Below are 21,842 nucleotides of genomic sequence, written 5' to 3' on the forward strand. Positions count from 1 at the left end.
CTCCCCAAAATCTGACCGCCATCAGCTCCCCAAAATCTGACCGCCATCAGCTCCCCAAAATCTGACCGCCATCAGCTCCCCAAAATCTGACCGCCATCAGCTCCCCAAAATCTGACCGCCATCAGCTCCCCAAAATCTGACCGCCATCAGCTCCCCAAAATCTGACCGCCATCAGCTCCCCAAAATCTGACCGCCATCAGCTCCCCAAAATCTGACCGCCATCAGCTCCCCAAAATCTGACCGCCATCAGCTCCCCAAAATCTGACCGCCATCAGCTCCCCAAAATCTGACCGCCATCAGCTCCCCAAAATCTGACCGCCATCAGCTCCCCAAAATCTGACCGCCATCAGCTCCCCAAAATCTGACCGCCATCAGCTCCCCAAAATCTGACCGCCATCAGCTCCCCAAATTCTGACCGCCATCAGCTCCCCAAAACTGATCTGATCTGCAAACTCCAAAAGCTGGGACTCCACACCCCATTTTGTAATTGGATCCTGGATTTCCTCACCAACAGACCACTATCAGTGAGGATTGGTAAGAACATCTCCTCTACAATCTCCATCAGTATTGGAGAACTACAGGACTACGCTCTTTGCACCCTGGTCTACACCTATGAGTGTGTGGCTAGGAACGACAGCAATGTTATCTAAAATTTGCTGATTCTAGTGGGTTGCATAAAGAGGTATAGATGCCACATGACTCACACCAACAGGTTCAGGAACAGCTGGTACCCTCCACCATCAAACTCCTCAACAACAAATTCAATCATGGACTCTTTTAAGGACTCTTGCTTGTGCACTTTTTTTCTCCCCTCCGTATTGCACTGTCAGTTGTTTGCATTTGTGTATTTGTTTACATGCCAACCATCTGAACTTACAATCTCTTCATAGATGGGGCTGAAATATGTACCATCTACAAAATGTTCTACAGTGCATTGTCAAAGCTGTTTGATAGCTAGTATCTCCCTAACCCAGAATCTCTTCAGCAAAAAAAAAAATTAAATTTAAAATAAAATAGAGAAACACAGCATGGTAACAGTCCATTTCAGCCCACGAGTCCATGCTGCTCAATTTATACCCAATTATTCTACACCCCCAGTACAATTTGAATGATGGGCGGAAACCAGAGTACCAGGGAAACCCACACAGACATGGGGAGAAAGAACAAACTCCTTACAGACAGCACGGGATTTGAACCCTAGTCTCGATTGGTGGCGCTGTAAAGGCATTGCACTAACCATGTCACCCCTGAAAAAGCATGCACTTAAGTGATGTGCTTCAGGGCCTAGGAACACAACCACCTTTACATTCCTCCACCCACCCCTTCCCAAGTCATGCAGTATACTGTCGTGCCTTGGAAGCAGAAGTCCAAAAGTCAGAATGCCAGAAATCTAGACCACCTGAGAATCTAGACCTTTTAACAACTCTCAAACTTTTGAAATTTAGTAGAGGGGTGTCTGTGTGGTCGTAAGTGGAACAGACGCACGGCAGCAACAAGAGACCACACTTATTTATTTTTCTTTTAAACTTCATTTTGATAAATGAGGCAAGCTGTATTTGCTAAAGAATAAACTATCTTTATTTCTCCTTAAATTTGAATTTTTTTTAAAAATACTGCCCAAGAATAGAGAAAATCCAAAAATCTGGACCAACCCCATCCCTGAGAAATCTGGGTTTTTTTTTCTCACTTCGACTATAACAGTGCTCTTTCATTGTCACTGGGCCCTTGTCCTGGAGTTCTCTCCCAAAAGTGCTGTTGTTTTATCTTCACCAGCAGGATAGAAGAGGTTCAGGTAAATATCCTACTTCTCAAGGATAAGTAGGAATGGGCAATAAATGTTGGCCTTGCCAGTGATGCAAAGATCGCAAAATATGGAATGCATTATTAATAAAACAGTTTGATATATGCTTCTTTAAATACATGGAACATTTAGCTCCTGAAAAGAAATAAAAACTTCTTTTTTTAAAGTTTCCATTCAGAACATTTGAAGTTATGATAGCTGATGGAGGTTACTTCCATGTTTCCACTTCCCCATCTGCTTCAAACAATCAAAGGAAGCACTTTGCAGGAAAATTGTGCAGCCTATGGTTACACTCCCTCTCTGAATTCTTGGCCATTTCCCCAGAGGATTCTCCAAACAGTTACTGCTGGGTAATTACAGCATTGATCCACAACACAGTGAATTTCAAACACTTCTGCGTTAATAAAGATGAAGTGATGCTCTTTGAAGAGAATAGAAATGGAGCAGTTCTACACATTATTGAGTGAAACATGAAAGTCTGCAGATGCTGTGACACAGAAACAAAGAAATGCTGGAGGAACTTAGCTTTTATATGAGGTAAAAGGTATTTATAGAGTAGTCAATGTTTCAGGCCCTTCTTCAAGGTATGAGAAAAAGACAAGCAGATGCCCGAATTAAAAGGCTGGGGAGAAAGGAGGAAAGGCCAGATGGGAACAATGAACAAGGATTGGTGAAGTACAGACCCATAGACAAAAGGTGATAATTGGATATTCATTTAAAAAAAATAATTTAATTTTTTTTACTATATAGTCCCAAAGCACAGTTACAGGCCATTTTGGCCCACGAGCCCGTGCCACCCAATTAACCGGAGGGAGGAAACCGGTGTCCCAGGGGAAAACCCATGCAGAAATCGGGAGTACATACCAATTCCTTAAAGACAGCGCGGGATTTGAAGCCAGGTCCCAATCACTGGCGCCATTACGGTGTGGCGCTAAGCACTACGCCAACTGTGCAGCCCCATGTGGATAGGAGGATGAGAGGAAAGGTGAGAATTCATCAGGGAGGTGATGGCTCTGAATGCAGAGCTTGAGGAAAGGAGACAGAAGGAAAGGGAAAGAGAAAAAAAAGAAATAACAATGAGGAAAGGGAGAGAGGTGACTGTGACAGAGTATGTTGAGGAGTTTTGGATAGAAATTGGGAAAGGTTTGTTTGAGCAGATCACACACGGACACTTTAAAACAGAATTTTTGCAGGCGCTTTTGCAAGAGTCTCAGACTCATGATGGACTGTGAAAAGGCAACAAATGTAACAACAGGCAGTAGCAGCTTTGTCTGGAAAACAGAACTTACTGTCTGAAGGTCATGTGATCTTTGCAGGCAGAGAGCAGAAAAAAAGCAGGTTTAAGAGAGAGAGAGAGAGAGAGAGATTCCGGGCAAGCTTTGGAAGATGACCCTTGGGTCAAAGGAGAGGACTGGCTGTCCCTTGGAATAGGAGAAACAGAAAGGAACTCTGTAGTGACCCGAAACAAGAAAAACTTTCTCCCTGAAAAACAAACAAGAACCCTTCTGAGTGGTAACCATTTATCTGTTAAGTACCAAAGCCTGGTGAACTTTATTAATGTTAACTTCTGTGCAAAGTACAAGAATTGCCTGCAACCAGTGAGATTGGACTGTGAAACAAAGAACTTTGCTGAACTTACATACACATTACACACACGTGCGCTTAGCATGAGTGAGTTAAGTGAGTTAATTGAGATAAGTTTAAGTTTGATTCTATTTTCACATTCAAAGATAATTAAAAGCAACTTTTGTTTAAGTAACCCTTTGTCGTGGTGCATATCTATTGCTGCTGGGTTTTGGGGTCGTCTGGACTCATAACATGACTAACAGAAATCAGATAAGTTGATTTTAATGCCATCTGGTGGGAGGGTACCCAGATAGAAAGAGGTGTTGTTCTTCCATTTAGTGGGTGGTTTTAGTCTGGCAGTGCATGAGACCTAGGACAGACGTGCTGGCATGGGAATGGGACAGGGAAATGAAATGGGTTGCAAATAGGAGATTTCTGCTACTGCAGCAGATAGAGAGAAGGCACTGAACCACCACAACACACCAATTGCCCCCTTGGGACCACCCCGAGACCTCAAATAAATGCTACACTTGCGCTCTTACCATCATTTGGAGCCCAAACTGTCCTTCCAAGTGAAACAACACTTCACTTGTGAATCAGTAGCATTCATCTACTGTATCCAGATATCCAAGTGTGGTCTCCTCTGCATCGGATGTCAGATGCAGACCGAGCAAACAGAATAGCTCTGGATCACAGACGACCAGCTAAGAGTGGCTTCTGAATGAGTAGTCCCTGAAAATCCATAATATCTCATATGAAATTTTGACCTGCTCATTTTGGGTTTTGAAGTGTATAGGATGAACTGAGGAGCACGAAAATGCTCCTAACGAGGCGGGGTCACCCGAGGGGGCCCCCGCGCGGGATAATCGGTGGTAGGCTTTGTAAAAACAACTCACTAAGTGTGTAAGTAACACCCAATAGATGTTTTGGGCAGAAATTGAAGTTCCCTCAAAGAAAAGCTTTCTCATATAGAAGTAATATTTTTAAGTTCATGCTTCTTAAATTTAAACAAACAGCATGGTAACAGGCCATTTCGGCCCACATGTCCGTACTGCCCAATTTACACCCCATTAACTTATACTCCGGTACATTTTTTGAACAGAGAAAACCCACGCAGACACAGGGAGAATGTACAAACACCTTACGGACAGTATGGGATTCAAACCTCGGCCCTGATTGCTAAATGATATGCCAACCATGCCGGCCAAGTTTACAACAAGAAGTGGACACTCCGGGGTGAGGAGTGTCAAGATGGTTCAGGGAGCAGACGTGGAGTTCCATCTCTCCCCAGTTGAGTATTTAAAACCAAAATTTAAGAACTGTTTAAATATTAAAATTGCTTGTTGTACATTTTTGAAGTGTTTTAACAACTATAATGAGAGCCCTCAAAACTCAAACATCAAGGAAAACACATTTTAAAAGAGTTGGAAGTACAGAAGAATTGAGGCCTACCTCACAGAAGGATCCCTAGAGATTGATTTTGGAACACCTGAGGACTCCAAAGACTAGTCAGGCTGAGGTAATGCTGACTCCAGCGCCCTCATCGCAAGATGGCGCCGCCAGTGCCTGTTCATCATGATACTGTGCACTCTCTGGGCAGTGAGGAGCCCCTTGCGTGCGGGTGCCCGACATCCGATCGGGGTCTCAAGCACATCAGAGCACATGCATACTACATTGGAGTGGGCCCCGACAAAAGGGTCGGGCCTCCCCAAGCAGCCCGAATGAGTTGGGCCTGTGGGGGAAGGTATTCTGACCCGGGGTCAGATGGCCCGGGCAGCAGCAGCAACGATGTCTATGTATACTACGGAAGAAGAGGAAGAGAAGGAAGAATATCTTGACGAAGACAGATTGAATACTGAAGGCTGATAGATTCATTAAAGATAGGCCTCAAATGCTTCAGAAACTTGCTAAAATCTCTAGAAGTCTCCAACGTTACAGACTTTTAAAACAGTGCAGTTGGAAGAAGATACTACAATTTCAGAAGATTTTATGCGAAGAATGGATAATGTGGCTCTTCAAGTTTCTCAAGGTTTTCAAGAAAATAACTATCAATTTGCAGAATTAAGAGGTGAAGTGGTATCGATTAAGCAAGATGTGGTTAAACGTTTAAGAGAAGTGGATGCGGTTCAGGGGGAGATTAAGGATATCAAACGAGTGTTTCGTGACTACTGATACTGTTGATCGATATATGGAGCAGATAGACTATTTGGAACATAGTTTAACAGATTGGAAGGTGCAGAAGCTCGAGTTCATGTAGAAGATGGATTCATTGGAAAAATCAGAGCAGACGTAATATTGTTAAAATAGTAGGTTTGCTGGAGGATATTGAAGGTTTGGATCTGGTGAAGTTTTTTTTCGGAGATGGATACCTGAAATGTTAGGTCCTATGCTGGTTCAGGGACAGTTTTAAAAAAAAATCCAGATTAAAGTCAAGATGTGATGCGCTGTCGAAAAGAATTTAATCTGGTGAAAGCAGTGCTGTGGAAAAAGGGTTATCGGTTTGCTTTTAGATACCCCACTGTGTTGAAGGTTTTTTCTGGGGATTCACAAGTTGAATTTTTTGATGATGAAACTGATGCTTTGTCATTGGCCTATTCTTTGTCGAATAAATCTCAGAGTTCTGAATTACAGAAATCCAAGCCAACTGGATCTCCACAGTGTAATAATGCTGCCCATGGGAATAGTAAGAAAAATGGTGTAAATCAGCAATCGAATCGGAAAGTTGAGGATGATCCGTCGACTGCTGCTGTTGTTAATGTTCAGGGAGTAGTTCGTAGAGTTGTGGGGGTGGTGGATTGAATTAGATTGATATTTAAACAAAATTTTGAAATGTATGAAATTCAGCTGGATGGCACTGTAACTTCCGAATTCATCTGCGACTAGTGTTTTTTAACCACACCCAGTTTATAGAGGGGGGGGTACCACTTTGGTGGGTTTTTTTTCTTTATATTTTTTTTAAAAGAGGAATTAAAGGGGGAGGGGAGTTGGTTTTTAAAAAATATATATATTTTTATTTTTAATTTATATTTTCTTTACCAGAACTTGAGTTTGTTAGTGGGTTGGTTGTTAAAAGTTTTTCTTCCCCCCCCCCAAAGATAAAATGAGTAAATTGAATTTTGTGACTTTTAATGTTAAAGGGATGAATCGTCCAATAAAGAGGAAGCAAGTTTTGGATTATATCAAGAAGATGAAAATAGATATTGCTTTCGTGCAAGAGAATGCATTTGACCGAAAAAGAACATTTGAAATTGAAGAGGGATTGGGTCGGACATCATCTTTTAATTCTAAAGTGAGAGGAGAGGCGATTTTGATACCCGAGAGTATCTTTCATGTTGGACTCTGTTTTTGAAAGTGCTGGAAGAGTTTTGAAGGTGGATTGTAAATTGTTTTCTGAACCATGGACTTTATTGACTTGATATACCCCGAAATGAGGATGATGTACAATTTGTAAGTGATGCATTTTTAAATTTGAGTCAGTCAAATGAGAACATAATGGTTGGTGAGGATAATTCAATCATGTTTGTATTTAGAGAAAATTACAAATAATTTGAGGAATAATTATTATTTTTTTGAAAAAATGTGGACTTCATATCTGAAATGTATGAAGCTAAATGTTAAGTAATTATTATTTTTAACTGCATTGTAATTCAATCCACGCTACATACTCGTATTTTGTAATAACCTTTCTGTCTGTTAAGCTCTGAGGGGAGGGAGGGATAGCAAGGGAATAAGGTTTTCTTTAATGTATGTTTTGTTATATTATATTTCTTTTGTATTCCTTTGTAAAATTTAAAATAATTTTTTCAAAAAAAAAGTGGACACTCTATCCCAACTGAGGACTTGGTACATTCTGAACTCTTATCATGGTGCTCAACACTCTTTATGGTGCTGGTGACGGCCAAAATAAGGACAATAAAAACATCCCTGTGCCTGTCAACATTTAGCAGGTTATTCAATCGTGTTGGATTCTGTACTTATGAGATTTCTGTGTCTGGAATTTTCTGCATTAAAAGATGACAAATAGACCACAAGACCTTAAGATATAGGACAAGAAGTATGCCTTTTGGCCAGTCGAGTCAGCTTTGCCATTCCATCATGAACTGATCCATTCTCCCATTCAGCCCCACTCCCCTACCTTCTCCTCAAGTACATGATACCTGACTCATTAGATATCTATCAATTTCTGTCTTAAATACATCCAATGACCTGACCTCCAGAGCTGGCCATGACAGCACATTCCAGAGGTTCACCACTCTGGACCTCTGTTTTAAATGGGCGCTCTTCAATCCTGAAGTTGTACCTTCTTGTCCTCGACTCTGCTACCATGGATAACAACTTTGGCACATCTACTCTGTCCAGACTTTTCAACATATGAAATACTTCTATCAGGTCCCCCTTCATTCTTCTGAACTCCAAGGAGTACAGTCTAAGAGCCAACAAAAGTTCTTCATATGCTAATTCCTTCATTCCAGGAATTACCTTTGTGAACCTTCTCCCATGCACAGTTAGCATACGGGCAGCTTGGTTAAAATAGTGGTCGGTGCAATGGTGCTACAATGCCTGCGATTGGGACAGGGGTTCGAATTCCATGTGGCCTGTGAATGCGTACATTCTCCCCATGTCTGCATGGGTTTCCTCCTGGGACTCCAGTTTCCTCCCATTATTCAAAACATACAAGGGTTGTAGGTCAATCAGACGGCATAGGCTCATGGGCTGAAATGGCCTGTTAACCATGCTGTTTGTCTAAATTTAAAGTTAAAAAAAACTGTGCCCCATACTCCAAATGATGCCTCATCAGTGCCTTATAAAGCCTCAACATCACATCCTTGCTCTATATCCTATTCCTTTAGATATTAATGCCAATATTGCATTTTCCTTTATCACCACCGACTTAACCTGGAGGATAGTACATCTTGCACGAGAACTCTCAAGTCTATTTGCATCGCATTTTGAATGATCTCCCCATCTAAATAATAGTTTGCCCTTTTATTCCTTTTACCAAAGTGCTGGACCATACACTTTCCAACAATGCATTTCATTTGCCACTTGTTTGCCCATTCTCCTAATTTAAGTCTCTCTGCGGCCTCTCTATTTCTTTATTGCTGTGAAGGTTAAAACCTTGTTTTTCGATTCTTAGTTAACTTTGTGCCTGTCTCTTTAAGAGACCTATTGTCTGTAATTTTACAATAGTGACTGATGTAATATGTCATAATAGCCACCCATTTTTCTCACCATAGTAACGGCAATCAATTACATTCGAGGTAATGGTGACTGGCTTTAATGGAGCCATGCTGGCTTTTCCCATAACAAATCCACAACATACTTGTTCTTGGTTATTTCGTGGTACTAAATAACTGACAATTCCAAAACCACCCTCGCTTGCATCAGCAAAGTGGTGTAACTGAGCAAATGTGGCAATTCCAAAGTGTGTTGGTTTAAAACATCTGTTAACTTCAAAATTTTCTAACATTTTAAGACTCTCAATCCAATTTATCCAACCTTGAGCTTCTGGTTTAGTTTCATCCCATCTAAATTTTCTTCTGCACATTTACAGAATTTTCTTGGCTATTAATACAACTGGAGCCAATATTCTCAAACGATGGTATATTGAGTTTATGATTGAAAGAATACCTCTTCTTGTTTAAAGCCTTTCTTTTAAAATAATTTTGAATTTGAAAACATCAGGTTGAACACACCGTTGCACCCCTAGAAATCTTTCAACAGGTAGAAAGTCATAATCCAAATCAAGATGTTTTATCTCCTTTGCTCTTCCTCCCTCAGGAAGAACAGCCAACACATTTCTACTGTTGCTAATCCATTTCGTAAGGAAGAAACCTCCTTTATTACAGATCTTCTTTAACTCTTGATAAAAATCTATTGCTTCTTTTTCTGAAACCACTGAAGTAAGACGATCATCAACATAGAAATTATTTCTGATGATGCTTATAGCTTGAGAACTAAATTTGCTCCTCGTTATCTTCAGAACATTTCCTGAGAGCAAAATTTGCACAACTCGGTGATGAAGTTGCTTCAAAAAATGCAATTCTGTATTCAATCATATCTTCACCATTAGGCCACCATAATAATCGTACAAAATCACGACCTTCTGATGGTACTTTGATGAAATATCACTTCAGTATCTGCAGTCATTACAATAGGCTCTTTACATAATCTTATCAAAACACCTATAAAAGTATTGGTTAGTCTGGACCTTGTAAAACTTGAGAATTCAATGAAATTCCTTAAAATGATGCTCCACAATCAAATACTATGCCAAGTTTCTTTTGTGGATGTACAACACCATGATGAAGTAAATACCTTTTTTTAAAAAAAATAATCTTTACATTCCAAGATATCTTCTGATACCTTTTCCACACAACTCTTGGTTATCATGTCCAAAATGACATTGGTATATTCCAAATGAAAGGAAGAATTTCTCTTGAATTTTCTCTTTAAATTCAGCATACCTTGTTCTGCAATTCTTTCATTTTCTGACATACAAATTTCCATTCCCCCCCCCAACCCCCAAGGTAATGCAATACAGTAATGACCATCAATATGTTTAACAGAATCTGAAACCAAATCCAGAAACTGCTTGTCCTCCTTTGAAGGTTCTTGAATATCTGAGACATTCAGGAAAATCAGTTTTAAACTGTTGTTCTCACAGATCAAGTTTCACAACTGAAATGCTGTTGACATTCACGTTCAATATCTCCTGATCATTATTCATTTTTCCTCCTAATGTTCTATTAATCGTCCATCCAAGCAACATTCTCACAGCACAAGGTCTGTCATTTTGACTCCTTATTACTTCTAGGAAGTTCAAGATCTAATCCAATTAACATCTCAATCTTGGCATCAGGTAAGCGAACATCTTTTAGATGAGCCCATTGCTTGATATCATCCCGATATGGAATATTCTTATTCACAGGCACAAAATTAAATACGAATAAAAAAAACAAGGTTTTAACCTTTACAAAGAAATTCATGGCTAATATATAATTATTATTACAGAAGCACAAAGTAAATATAGTAAGCATAAGATTAGAAATCAAAACTTTCAGCTTCCTGTAAAAGACAGATTTCAGTAATAGATCTAGTTAAGTAACCAGTCTTAGTATTTTTAAAACCGCACTAAACCTTTCTTGTCTGGAACTATATTCACAATTTTCCCCAGCAACCAAGAGTTTCTTGGTGAAGAATTGTCCATGATAATTATTTATATCTCTCCATACAAATTATGTTTAGCTTTAAACCATTTTTGTCATTCTTGTAAAAAATAGACAACACTTTCCTTAATCACAGGCATAGACTTCTGAGTATAGACACTTGGAAGATCACAAAATTCATTGCTATTCAATCCAGTAATCTGTAAACCTAGAACTAACTATATTAGTTTCAAAGTTCCTTTCATCATTCATTGTCATAAAATCTGTGATCTTTTTCCATGAAGATTGTTTATTCATTAATTCAACAGTACAAAATGATGCAGTACTTCTTGGATCTAGAAATGTGTAGGTCTTCAGTATGAACCTTCCCTTTTTAGCTTTAACCTGCACAGGAACTATTAAGAGGGCTTTGTCACCAGCCCCAGTAAGACTGCTTGTCTGAACCAAAGCTGAAACATCCTCTCTGACTGTCTCAATAGTCTTGAATTCAGATTGTTTGACATCCTTCTCAACCTTACTACTTTGAGCATGCAGTAACTTGTGATGTTTTAAACTGCATACATCACAGCTGAATCGCTTATAGCAAGTTTTGCTGATGTGTCCTTTACACAAGCTGCCAAAACGTAATCCATTTTTCTGTAAAAAAGTTAATTTCTCGACATAAGACTTTTTCTTCAATCATGAACATCTTTCTAAAGCATGTCTACTTTTTTGCAATACGAGCAACTTTCCTGAACAGTCTGATCTTCCTCTTCCTTTGTTTCCTTGTTCTTTCCTGTGCTTGTATCTGACACAGCAGTAACAAAGGTACTTCCCTTTGGTTTCTGTTGAAACGACGATTTAGACTTATTTACATTTAGGAACTATTGAAGTATCCTCAATATTTCCAAATACTGGTACAGTGTTAACATGCACACGCTATTCCAAAAATTGTACAATGTCCTCAAAAATGGTGTCCCTTTTGGCAAAAAAATCTTAATCTCTGCAACTTCCTTCAGCTTCTAAGGCAATTTGATTATAATAATCGACAAATTAGCAAATTCAGCTCTTGAAAATATACACTATTTCCCATTGTGTTATAACATCCTCTCAGAAAGAGTGCATATGCTTGTAAAGCTTTTGTGTCCTCTGATGTTTTTTGCTGACCAAGAAAGAATCTCGTCTATAATGGGCCCTTGCAATTTTATGTTCATTGCCATAATGATGAAGCAATAATTCTTTTGCTCTTTTAAAACCTTGTTCTGGATTCATATATTGACAACTTTTGACCAACTCCTTCATCTGTCCTCCAGTATACTGTTCCAGGTAATAAAGACAATCTCTAGGGTTTTTAGTATTACTTTCAATGTGATGTTTAAAGGATTTCATAAATGTCAGGTATTGTAATGGATCTCCATTAAACTGGAATTTCCTGCTTAGGTAAACGCTATAAATCTTATTTCTGTGCTAACATAGAGATTTCATTTTGTTTTGCTATAAATGATATTTTATTGTCTTGACCACCATGGCCCGAGATTGGTTGTCTTGAGGTGACTGGAGAAAACAGATCTTGAACTGGTGCCATAGGTGCAGGACCTGGAGTTGTAAGTGATAGCAATTGGTGGAGATCCTTGGGTTGTAACTGGTTCTCCAGCAACATGGAGCCATCAATGGTTGAGTATGATCAACTCGCATGGTTGAACTATTTTTGAAATACTCTCCTTTCGGGAAGATTCAGATATTGTGTTCTCTGAAGAGATTGAATGTCGCGAGCTCTTTCCATAGGATTGTGATTGGAGCACTAGCAGTGACGCCTATGGCTCCTTGTTCAAGTATATTTTTCCTTGTGGCTGCATTACCCATGGCTCTGCTAGAATGATAATTGCTAGCCCTTTGGATATGTCACTGTGAGTAACAAATCTTGCAGGACTGTCAACAAGCGGGTGGTGCGGGCTATGGCAGCCCCTCTGGCTTCCCGCTGGCAGCCTTTGTCAGCCGCCAAGCCTCTGGTACCTCACCAGGCTGCTTCGGCCTTCGAGGCCGCTCATCAATGCCCGTGGCTCATTGTGGGATCAATGGGCAAAATGGCCGTCTTCCTTACCCATAATCCCCCACACAGCTGGAACTTCTCTGGATTTCCTTGGCTGGTGCTGGCACTGGCAGAGTGGTTCCAGTTATGTGGGGGATTATGGGTAGGGAAGATGGCCATTTTGCCCATTGATCCCACATTGAGCAATAGCCAGGTGTCGCTTGCATGCTGGAATGGGCCCAAAGCAGCCCAATGAGATGCCAGACTGGACTGGCACTCCAGGACACTCAAGGAAGTGGGATGGAATCGGTTTTGGGCTAGCCCAGCTATGTGCTCGGATAATGGGTGAGCTTGGATATTGGGTGGGCAAGGCAAGGAGAGTGTCACCCAGGGTATGTACCCTAGTTGCCATACCCTAGATATGCCCATGCTCCAGTGATCAGGATAGCTATAAGGTAATCGCAGGAGGATGAAGAACAGTTACAGGACTTCCTCAAGTCAGCGGATTGGCTGGTGTTCAAGTCCTCATCTGAGGATCTGAAGGATTGCATCAGGACTGTGGCAGACTTTATCAAAACAGCTGTGGAGGAGTGTGTCCCCACCAAATTGTTTAGGGTTTTCCCCAATCAGAAGCCCTGAATAAATAATGAAATCTAGAACCTGCTGAGAGCCAGATCACAGGCGTTTAAGTCCAGAGATCCAGATAAATACAGAAGGAGCAGGTATGACCTTTGGAAAGCCATCTCCTGGGCAAAATGGAGTTTCCAGACGAAAATGTAAACAACAAAGAATACCCAACAGCTGTGGCAGGGTCTAAATGACATTACTTGGTACAAACCCAAATCCAGTGCAGAAGGAGACAGCAAAGCTTCTCTCCCAGATGAACTCAATGCCTTATACACCCATTTCAACCACATGAACCACCACTCTACACTACCCTGATGATCCTCTCCTTTTCTTATCTCAGGATGATGTGTGGGCTGTCTCCAGTAGAATGAATCAGAGGAAAGCATCCAGTCCAGATGGATTATCCAGCCAAGTATTAATAATCTGTGCTGACCAACTTGTTAATGTATTCATGGATATCTTCAGCATCTTACGCAGGCAGGATGTTGTACCCACTTGTTTCAAGGAGGCATCTATCATACCAGTGCACAAGAAGAGTGTGGGAACCTGCTGAAATGACCATCACCCTGTGGCACCAACATCAACAGTGATGAAGTAATTTGAAAGTCTGGTGTTGTTGAAGCACATCAGCTCCTATCTGAGAGGTGACATGGATCCATTCCAATTTGTTTATTGTACCAACAGGTACAAGACTGATGCCATCTCATTGGCTCTACACAAATCTCTAGACAGCAAGGATGTATACATCAGGATGATCTTTATTGACTACATTTTAGCATTTAACACCATCATCCCCTCAAAATTGATCAGCAAACTCCAAGACCTAGAACTCAACATCCCGCTGGGTAATTGGATTCTGAATTTCCTCACCTCCAGTCCACAATCAGTGAGAATTGGTAAGAACATCTCCTCCACAATCTCCCAAGGCTGTTATCTTAGAAACCTGCTCTACTCACTGTACAACACTGCTCTACTCAGTACAACATCAACTCTATCTACAAGTTCGCTGATGAAACCACAATAGTGGGTTGTCTCAAAAGGGGCAATGAGTCATCATACAGGAAGGAGACTGAAAACTTGGCTGAATGGTGCACCTACAACCTGGCACTCAACATCACCAAAACCAAGGAGCTGATTGCTGTCTTCAGGAAAGGAAAACCAGTGATCACTGGGAGAAAATCAGAGGAGAAGGGGGTGAGAAATTTTAAGTTCTTGGGAGTCACTAACTCAGAGGATCTTTCCAAGACCCAACACACTAATGGAGTCATGAGAAAGGCACATCAGCACCTCTACTTCCTCAGGAGTTTGCAGAGGTTTGACATGACATTGGGAAGCCTGGAAAATCTCTACTGATGTGTGGTGGATAGTGTGCTGACCAGCTGCATCACAGTTTGGTATGGGGACACCTGAAAAGGCCTTCAAAAGGTAGTGGATACAGCTAACATCAATGATCCCTGACCACCCAGCATATGCTTGGTTCTCAGAATCTAATCTACTCACTCTCTTGTTTCCTGCTGATCAGCCCATGTTCTACCCATGCAAGTATCCCTCCTGCAATTCCATGGGCTCTCATTTTGTGAGGCAGCTTCATGTGCAGCACCTTGTCAAAGGCCTTTTGAAAGTTAAAATATGCAATACTCTATCCACTACACATTCTTTGTCTAGTTGACTTGTGGTTTCCTCAAAAAATTGAAAGAAGTTTGTAAGGCAAGATCTTCCCTTAAGGAAACCATGTGAAGTTTGTCCTATCTTATCATGAACCTCCAGGTATTCCGTAACCTTATCCTTGACAATCGTCTCCAACAACTTGCGAACCATTGCTGTTAGGCTAACAGGTCAATAATTTACTTTCTGTTGCCTCTGTCCAGTTTTAAATAGCGGAGTGACCTTTGCAATTTTCCATTCCTCTGGAACCAGGCTAGAAACGATTAATTTTTGGAATGTCACTACCAATGCTTCCACAATCTCTATAGCTACTTTCAGAACCTGAGGATGCATTCCAACTGATCCAGGAGACTTATCTACCCTTAGACCAAAGAGGGCACTTCTTCAAATTGTGTAAGGATCTCCACTCAAAGACCTGTTTATTTTCCCAAGTACACAACTTTCTCACCCTTTCTGATGCAGCCAGAACTTCTAATTATTTGTCTTTTCCCCCCCTTCTTTTTGGCATGTAGTACAACAGATTTATCATCTCCAAAGATGAAAGATCTCAATTAATTGGATATTCTTCTCCTCCCTCACCCCACTTGCCTCCAACCTCTCTTTAATAAGTGACCAAAATAGTAGTTTCAGCTGGGGAACAAATGTTATCACTGTGTCAGATCTTTTTTTTAAAAAAAACCTGCGGCAGTCACATTTCGTAACTTAGCTAAAAATACTCATAGTAGCAAAAGTGTGATTTTACCCTTTCCAGAAACCAAACAAAATTATGAACAAAGAAAATAAGATCTTTGGTGAATAAGTGTTGTCTCTTTCCTTCTCCAATGCTTTAACTGCAAATGGTTAGGAATTTCCCAAAATTCAATGACAAATTTTCATAGTTGTAACTTAAAAGTTCACATCAAATGAAACCATTCTGTGATCACATGTAACAAGTTAGCTTATGGCTATGATTAGTTCTAAACAATATAAATTGGCATCACTGACATTCCCAAATTCCTACCAGTGTCTGCTTCAACATGCCACATAGGAAGTCGACTCTTTTAAATAAATAGCTATTAATATTTTCCACAGTTAACTCAAAACCAGTTTCGCATGAAAAGAGTATGTAATTCTGGGAACTTCTGAGCCATAGACTGGATTAGGGGTGCTTATTTTCATTTCCCACAAGATTTAATGTCAAGAGCATTTGCAAACCTATTTTAATTTGATGGGATTGGGGTATATTTGTGCCAAATTATTATATAACCTCATAGAAACCATCATAACCATTTACGGAGTGGAAACAGGCCATGTTGGCCTTTCGAGTCCGCACCGGTTCACTGATTTTGTGTGCCCTCTTCAGGCATTGGTCCTGGTAGATCTTCATTCAATAACGATGGACGAATTCAATGCAGGTGGAATCAGTCGTAGAAATGTTTGAAGATTGTAGATGAAGGGCTTATTCCTGTAATGCATTTCCTGTAATTTTAAGCAATTCAATGCATAGCTGTAAACTCAAATTTGTAAGCCATAAACATCCAAAATGGAATCAGTGAAGAACATAAAAGGATGTGTCATAGAATCATCAGCTGATTTAATTCAAAGGCTCCATCTTTCATTTTTTTTTAAAAATTCAAAACATTAGAAGTGCATGGTTTATTAATTTCTTGGTCACAATTAATCATAGCCTCGGGTGTGATATTCTGAACCATATTGTCTGCCTTTTTCAGTTGAAAGTATGTGGTAAAGATGGAAAACTTAGAATTTGGTGTAGCATGTGGTCAGTCGAAACTCTAAAGTATAAGCAATGGGGAACAAAGAGAAGAGAAACACAAAAGCATGCAAACGACATGACTGCAGTAAAAACACACAAACTTACTGGAGGAACTTGACAGGTCTTGCAGCTTACATAGGAGGATAAAGATTATGTACCTGACATTTTGTGGCCCAGCCCTCCTTCAAGGCCTCGATAACAGGCTCAGGCCCGAAACGTCCATTATATATCTTTACCTCCTCTGGACTCTGGGACACCTGCTGGCTCCCTCCAGTATTTCTGTGTTTTGACTGGGAACAAAGAAAAGGCAAGTCTGACCAGATGTTTCGGGTGAGTTGAGTTAATTAAACTATGAATTTTAATTAAATGATTTGAGTGCCACAGGGAGAAGTTGTTCTGAACTTGCCATACCTTTAATTATTAAAAGTGATTGAGTTAATTAGCCAGTGAATTAGAATTAAGCAAGTTGTCATAAGGGGTGAAGGTTATTTAAATTCTCATCTTAAATTGAATTATTAGAATTGTGTTGGCTCATCTGGTATGTAGTTTCTCATAAAAGGTTGTCTGGCAATCAGTGCTGTGGGTAATTGTATGAGCTACCATGCATATCTCCTGTGCTGCTTTCCATAGCTGCCACCTACCATATTTTATGAGGGCATTCTGAACAGTTGCAGGATTCAAGATTCCTTTATTGTCATGCAATAGTACAGAGCATGTGATATTATGCAAAATTGCTTTCTGCCTGCAATAAGGCAAAGAGTCATCATTAATGTCACCTGGACACCCCTTAAAGTTTGAAAGAAAGTGATGCAAAAGAGAGTCCCTTCAGAGATGCTGAGTGTCTGTGGATTTGCCTGCAATGCCCCCGCAACCTCTGATTGCCCAAACTCCTGTTCAATCCATCGGCAACCCAAGCTTCAGATCCAAATCTCAGATGCAATTAGGAAGTCTTCAGTGCTGAGGCTCCTTCTTGCAATCAGCACCTTTTTTTTCCAAATTTTATTTTATTAGCACATAACAAAATTGCATTCAAAACTAGAAAATACTATATATCAAAATTAATACATGCTTTATTATCATTTTTCTCCCTTCCCACCCACTCCCTCCCACACAGAAATATCCCAAAGAAGAAACAAAGAAAGGGAATGAAAGAAGAAAGTAAAAGCAAAAGAATAGTCTAACTTTTTAAATAATACTGGATATTACATAATTATTCTAATATTTACAACTACAATTATATCTTTTCAATATGAAATATATGGTAAAATATAGCACTACTGTGCAATATATAAGACAATTCAACATCTAAGTATTATAGCAGCACACTGCCGTGGCAATCGGGCTGGCACTCCAGGTAGCGAGCACAACCAGGAGCCAGCAGACTGCGCAGCAGCACTGGCCCCAGCAAGCGAACCGGCGGTCATACAGCTAAGGCAGTATAGGGGCCAGCATCCCCAACATGGCGCTGGCCCCCACTGCACAGCCAACAGCTTGGGGATAACACGTGGGAAAGAAGGCATTGTAATGCAAGAAGGGGACCCGCGCGCGGGAAACCTGCTATTGTTATTTGGGCGATGACATCAGATAATGGGCTAAATGGCGGGAATGCCAAGAGTATAAATGCTGGGCTTCAGCCCCAATAAAACACAGAGCTATACCTCGCTACACCCCTGTGTGTCTTTCTTCGAGTAGCTCACGGCTACAGTATATATATAAAAAAACACACCCACAAATAAACATCTAATAAAGTAAAATAAAATGAAATGAATTGAGGTGGGGCTGGGGAGTGACAAAGTTCATACCAAATAACATATTTTAAATTACTTATAAAGTTATAACATTGATCTTTTTGCATATATGGAAACCAAATTTAAAAAAATATATGATATTTGTTCTTTAAATTATATGTGATCTTTTCCAAGGGTATACAACTTTGCATTTCACCATGTTACCTATCTAATACCAAATCCATGTCCAATTTCCATGAAACGGCTATACATTTCCTGGTGACTGCCAGTGTGATCTTTAAAAATTCTTTTTGAAACTAATTTAATTTTAAATCTGGACTAATCCTTGGTAAAACCCCTAAAAGAAACAGCATAGGGTTTCTCAGGAGTTTAACACCTTTAACCTGTTGAAGAAAATCTATTAAATTTGTCCAAAAGAAGTTCAATTTGGGGCATGTCCATGTAGAGTTTAAAAAAATGCCTGCATCCTGTTTCCATCGAAAACACTTACCTGAAATATCTGACTACAATCTATTAAGATTTTGTGGCGTAATGTGTAACTGATATATGAAATTGTATTGCACTATTCTGTATCTAACATTTATTGTATTTTTCATACCACTATAATGTATTTGTGTCCAATTTCTATCTCTATCCAGGTCTATTTCCCACCTTTGTTTAGATTTATAAAAATCTTTACTCCTCTCAAAAGTAATAAATGCATAACTGATATGAACTTTTTTGTATTTGGATATTATTGTTTCTATTTCATTGTCTTCTATTAGTAAATCAGCACCTTCTCAAATCCTTTCTCCGTTACCTGGTTCCCATGAGCCAGTGCCCAGCAAGCACCTTTCAGCGTCACAGTGTGTCCAAGCCCTCACAGCCTCCAAGCCCTCACAGCCTCCAAGCCCTCGCAGCCTCGGCAGCTGCACAGATGCCTATTCCATCCAGTGGATTATTGAAGGCTGAAAGCATTGTGGCGACTCAGGAATTTCATGCATTCCAACCTCTTTCTCTGATATCATCCTTTCGATGTTAGACCTGATGCCACATAGACTATCCAAGTGAAACTCAGAGACTTGTGAGGAGCAAAAACACGGTTTTATTAGCTTATTAACGGCAGTATCTACAATAGTCTTCAGATAAATTGGAGGTAAGGCGGGAAAACAGGGTTTATATCGGGACTGATGGGGTGGAGCCAAGAGGAATCTACACATAGAAAGTGAACTCCATTTCACTGTATTCACCCCTTCCTTCACAAAAGAACCTGCAGGCGAAAACAGAGACCATTTTCAGCAACACAAATTTTTACAATTATTTGCAAGTTGAGTCTGTCAGCGGCCTGGTTATTCTGGCCGAGCGCCTTAGTACTGGTGGACTTTGCTCTTCCAGAACTTCCTGTACCTCCTGTGGTTCTTGGGTCGTGAGGATCAGAGGGGGGCTTGGGGGTCCCAAATCCAATGGTAGCTCCATTGGAACCATGTCATCTGGAACCCTGCATGGGGCGTTTGGACGTTTGGAGGTTCCAGGCCTATTGTGGACATTGGGACTCAGTTCCTGAAGGTGCTAGATCTCTGATTGAGACCGTGTCCTCCCTAACATCTGGATATGCCACATAGCCATATATTGGATTTGCATGCAGTAGGTGCACTTTCTTGACCAGTGGGTCCATTTTGCTTCTTTTCATGCGCTTTTACAGCAGGACTTTTCTTTCTTTGGCTTGGCTTCACGGATGAAGATTTATGGAGGGGAATGTCCACGTCTGCTGCAGGCTCATTGGTGACTGACAAGTCCGATGCGGGACAGGCAGGCACGGTTGCAGCGGTTGCAAGGGAAAATTGGTTGGTTGGGGTTGGGTGTTGGGTTTTTCCTCCTTAGTCTTTTGTCTGCGGTCTTCTTCAAAGGAGGTTGCTGCCCGCCAAACTGTGAGGTGCCAAGATGCACGGTTGGAGGCAATATCAGCCCACTGGTGGTGGTCAATGTGGCAGGCACCAAGAGATTTCTTTAAGCATTTCTTGTACCTCTTCTTTGGTGCACCTCTGTCTCAGTGGCCAGTGGAGAGCTCGCCATATAACACGATCTTGGGAAGGCGATGGTCCTCCATTCTGGAGATGTGACCCACCCAGCGCAGTTGGGTCTTCAGCAGCGTGGATTCGATGTTTGCGGACTCTGCCAGCTCAAGTACTTCGATGTTGGTGATGAAGTCACTCCAATGAATGTTGAGGATGGAGCGGAGACAGCACTGATGGAAGCGTTCTAGGAGCCGTAGGTGATGCCGGTAGAGGACCCATGATTCGGAGCCGAACAAGAGCATGGGTATGACAATGGCTCTGTACACGCTGATCTTTGTGTATTTCTTCAGGTGGTTGTTTTTCCAGACTCTTTTGTGTAGTCTTCCAAAGGCGCTATTTGCCTTGGCGAGTCTGTTGTCTATCTCGTTGTCGATCTTTGCATCAAATAAAATGGTGCAGCCAATGTAGGTAAACTGGTTGACGGTTTTGAGTTCTGAGTGCCCGATGGAGATGTGGGGGGGCTGGTAGCCATGGTGGGGAGCTGGCTGATGGAGGACCTCAGTTTTCTTCAGGCTGACTTCCAGGCCAAACATTTTGGCAGTTTCCACAAAACAGGACATCATGCACTGAAGAGCTGGCTCTGAATGGGCAACTAAAGCGGCATCGTCTGCAAAGAGTAGTTCACGGACAAGTTTCTCTTGTGTCTTGGTGTGAGCTTGCAGGCGCCTCAGATTGAAGAGACTGCCATCCGTGCGGTACCGGATGCAAACAGCATCTTCACTGCTGAGGTCTTTCATGGCTTGTTTCAGCATCATGCTGAAGAAGATAGTAAAGAGGGTTGGTGGAGGACGCAGCCTTGCTTCACGCCATTGTCAATGGAAAAGGGATCGGAGAGCTCATTGCTGTATCTGATCCGACCTTGTTGGTTTTCGTGCAGTTGCATAACCATGTTGAGGAACTTGGGGGAGCATCTGAGGCGCTCTAGTATTTGCCAATGCCCTTTCCTGCTCACGGTGTCGAAGGCTTTGGTGAGGTCAACAAAGGTGATGTAGAGTCCTTTGTTTTGTTCTCTGCACTGTTCTTGGAGCTGTCTGAGGGCAAAGACCATGTCAGTAGTTCCTCTCTGCGCGAAAGCCACACTGTGATTCTGGGAGGACATTTTTGGAGACACTAGGTATTAGCCTCTTGCGACATAGCCGCTCTCTGCGAAGTCCACCTTGCAGATGTAGGCAGCCTCCAAGAACACGGCGCGGGCTACACACTACTGGTTTGGCAAGCCTCAGGCTGAACGATGCCTATCTGGTGTTGGCTTTATGGTCAAGAACTCCATTGCCTCCAAACTCGAAAACCTCCTGACAGGTCACTCTGACCGGATCATGTCCATGCGACTCCCCCTTCAAAACAAGTGATGCATCACCCTCATCAGTGTCTATGCTCCAACCCTTTAGGCGGAACCATCAGAAAAGGACAAGTTCTACACTGATCTGCACAACCTCATTCAACGCACCCCT

At 41.2% G+C, this 21,842-nt stretch overlaps 2 long non-coding RNA genes across 3 annotated transcripts in view; one reads left to right on the forward strand and one right to left on the reverse strand.

Annotated features, from left to right (window-relative positions):
* Positions 1 to 7,285, forward strand: part of LOC138740133 (uncharacterized) — a 42,791-nt gene extending 35,506 nt beyond the window's left edge. For both annotated transcript variants that reach the window (XR_011342691.1, XR_011342692.1), the window contains exon 4: positions 4,470 to 7,285. This is a non-coding gene — a long non-coding RNA (uncharacterized lncRNA). The remainder of the gene's footprint in view (positions 1 to 4,469) is intronic.
* LOC138740134 (uncharacterized) overlaps positions 1 to 16,875 on the reverse strand; it is a 49,451-nt gene extending 32,576 nt beyond the window's left edge. The window contains exon 1 of the long non-coding RNA XR_011342693.1: positions 16,748 to 16,875. This is a non-coding gene — a long non-coding RNA (uncharacterized lncRNA). The remainder of the gene's footprint in view (positions 1 to 16,747) is intronic.
* Between the last annotated feature and the right edge of the window lie 4,967 nt (positions 16,876 to 21,842).

The sequence above is a fragment of the Narcine bancroftii genome, chromosome 7, assembly GCF_036971445.1.
Source record: "Narcine bancroftii isolate sNarBan1 chromosome 7, sNarBan1.hap1, whole genome shotgun sequence".
NCBI classification, from domain to species: domain Eukaryota; kingdom Metazoa; phylum Chordata; class Chondrichthyes; order Torpediniformes; family Narcinidae; genus Narcine; species Narcine bancroftii.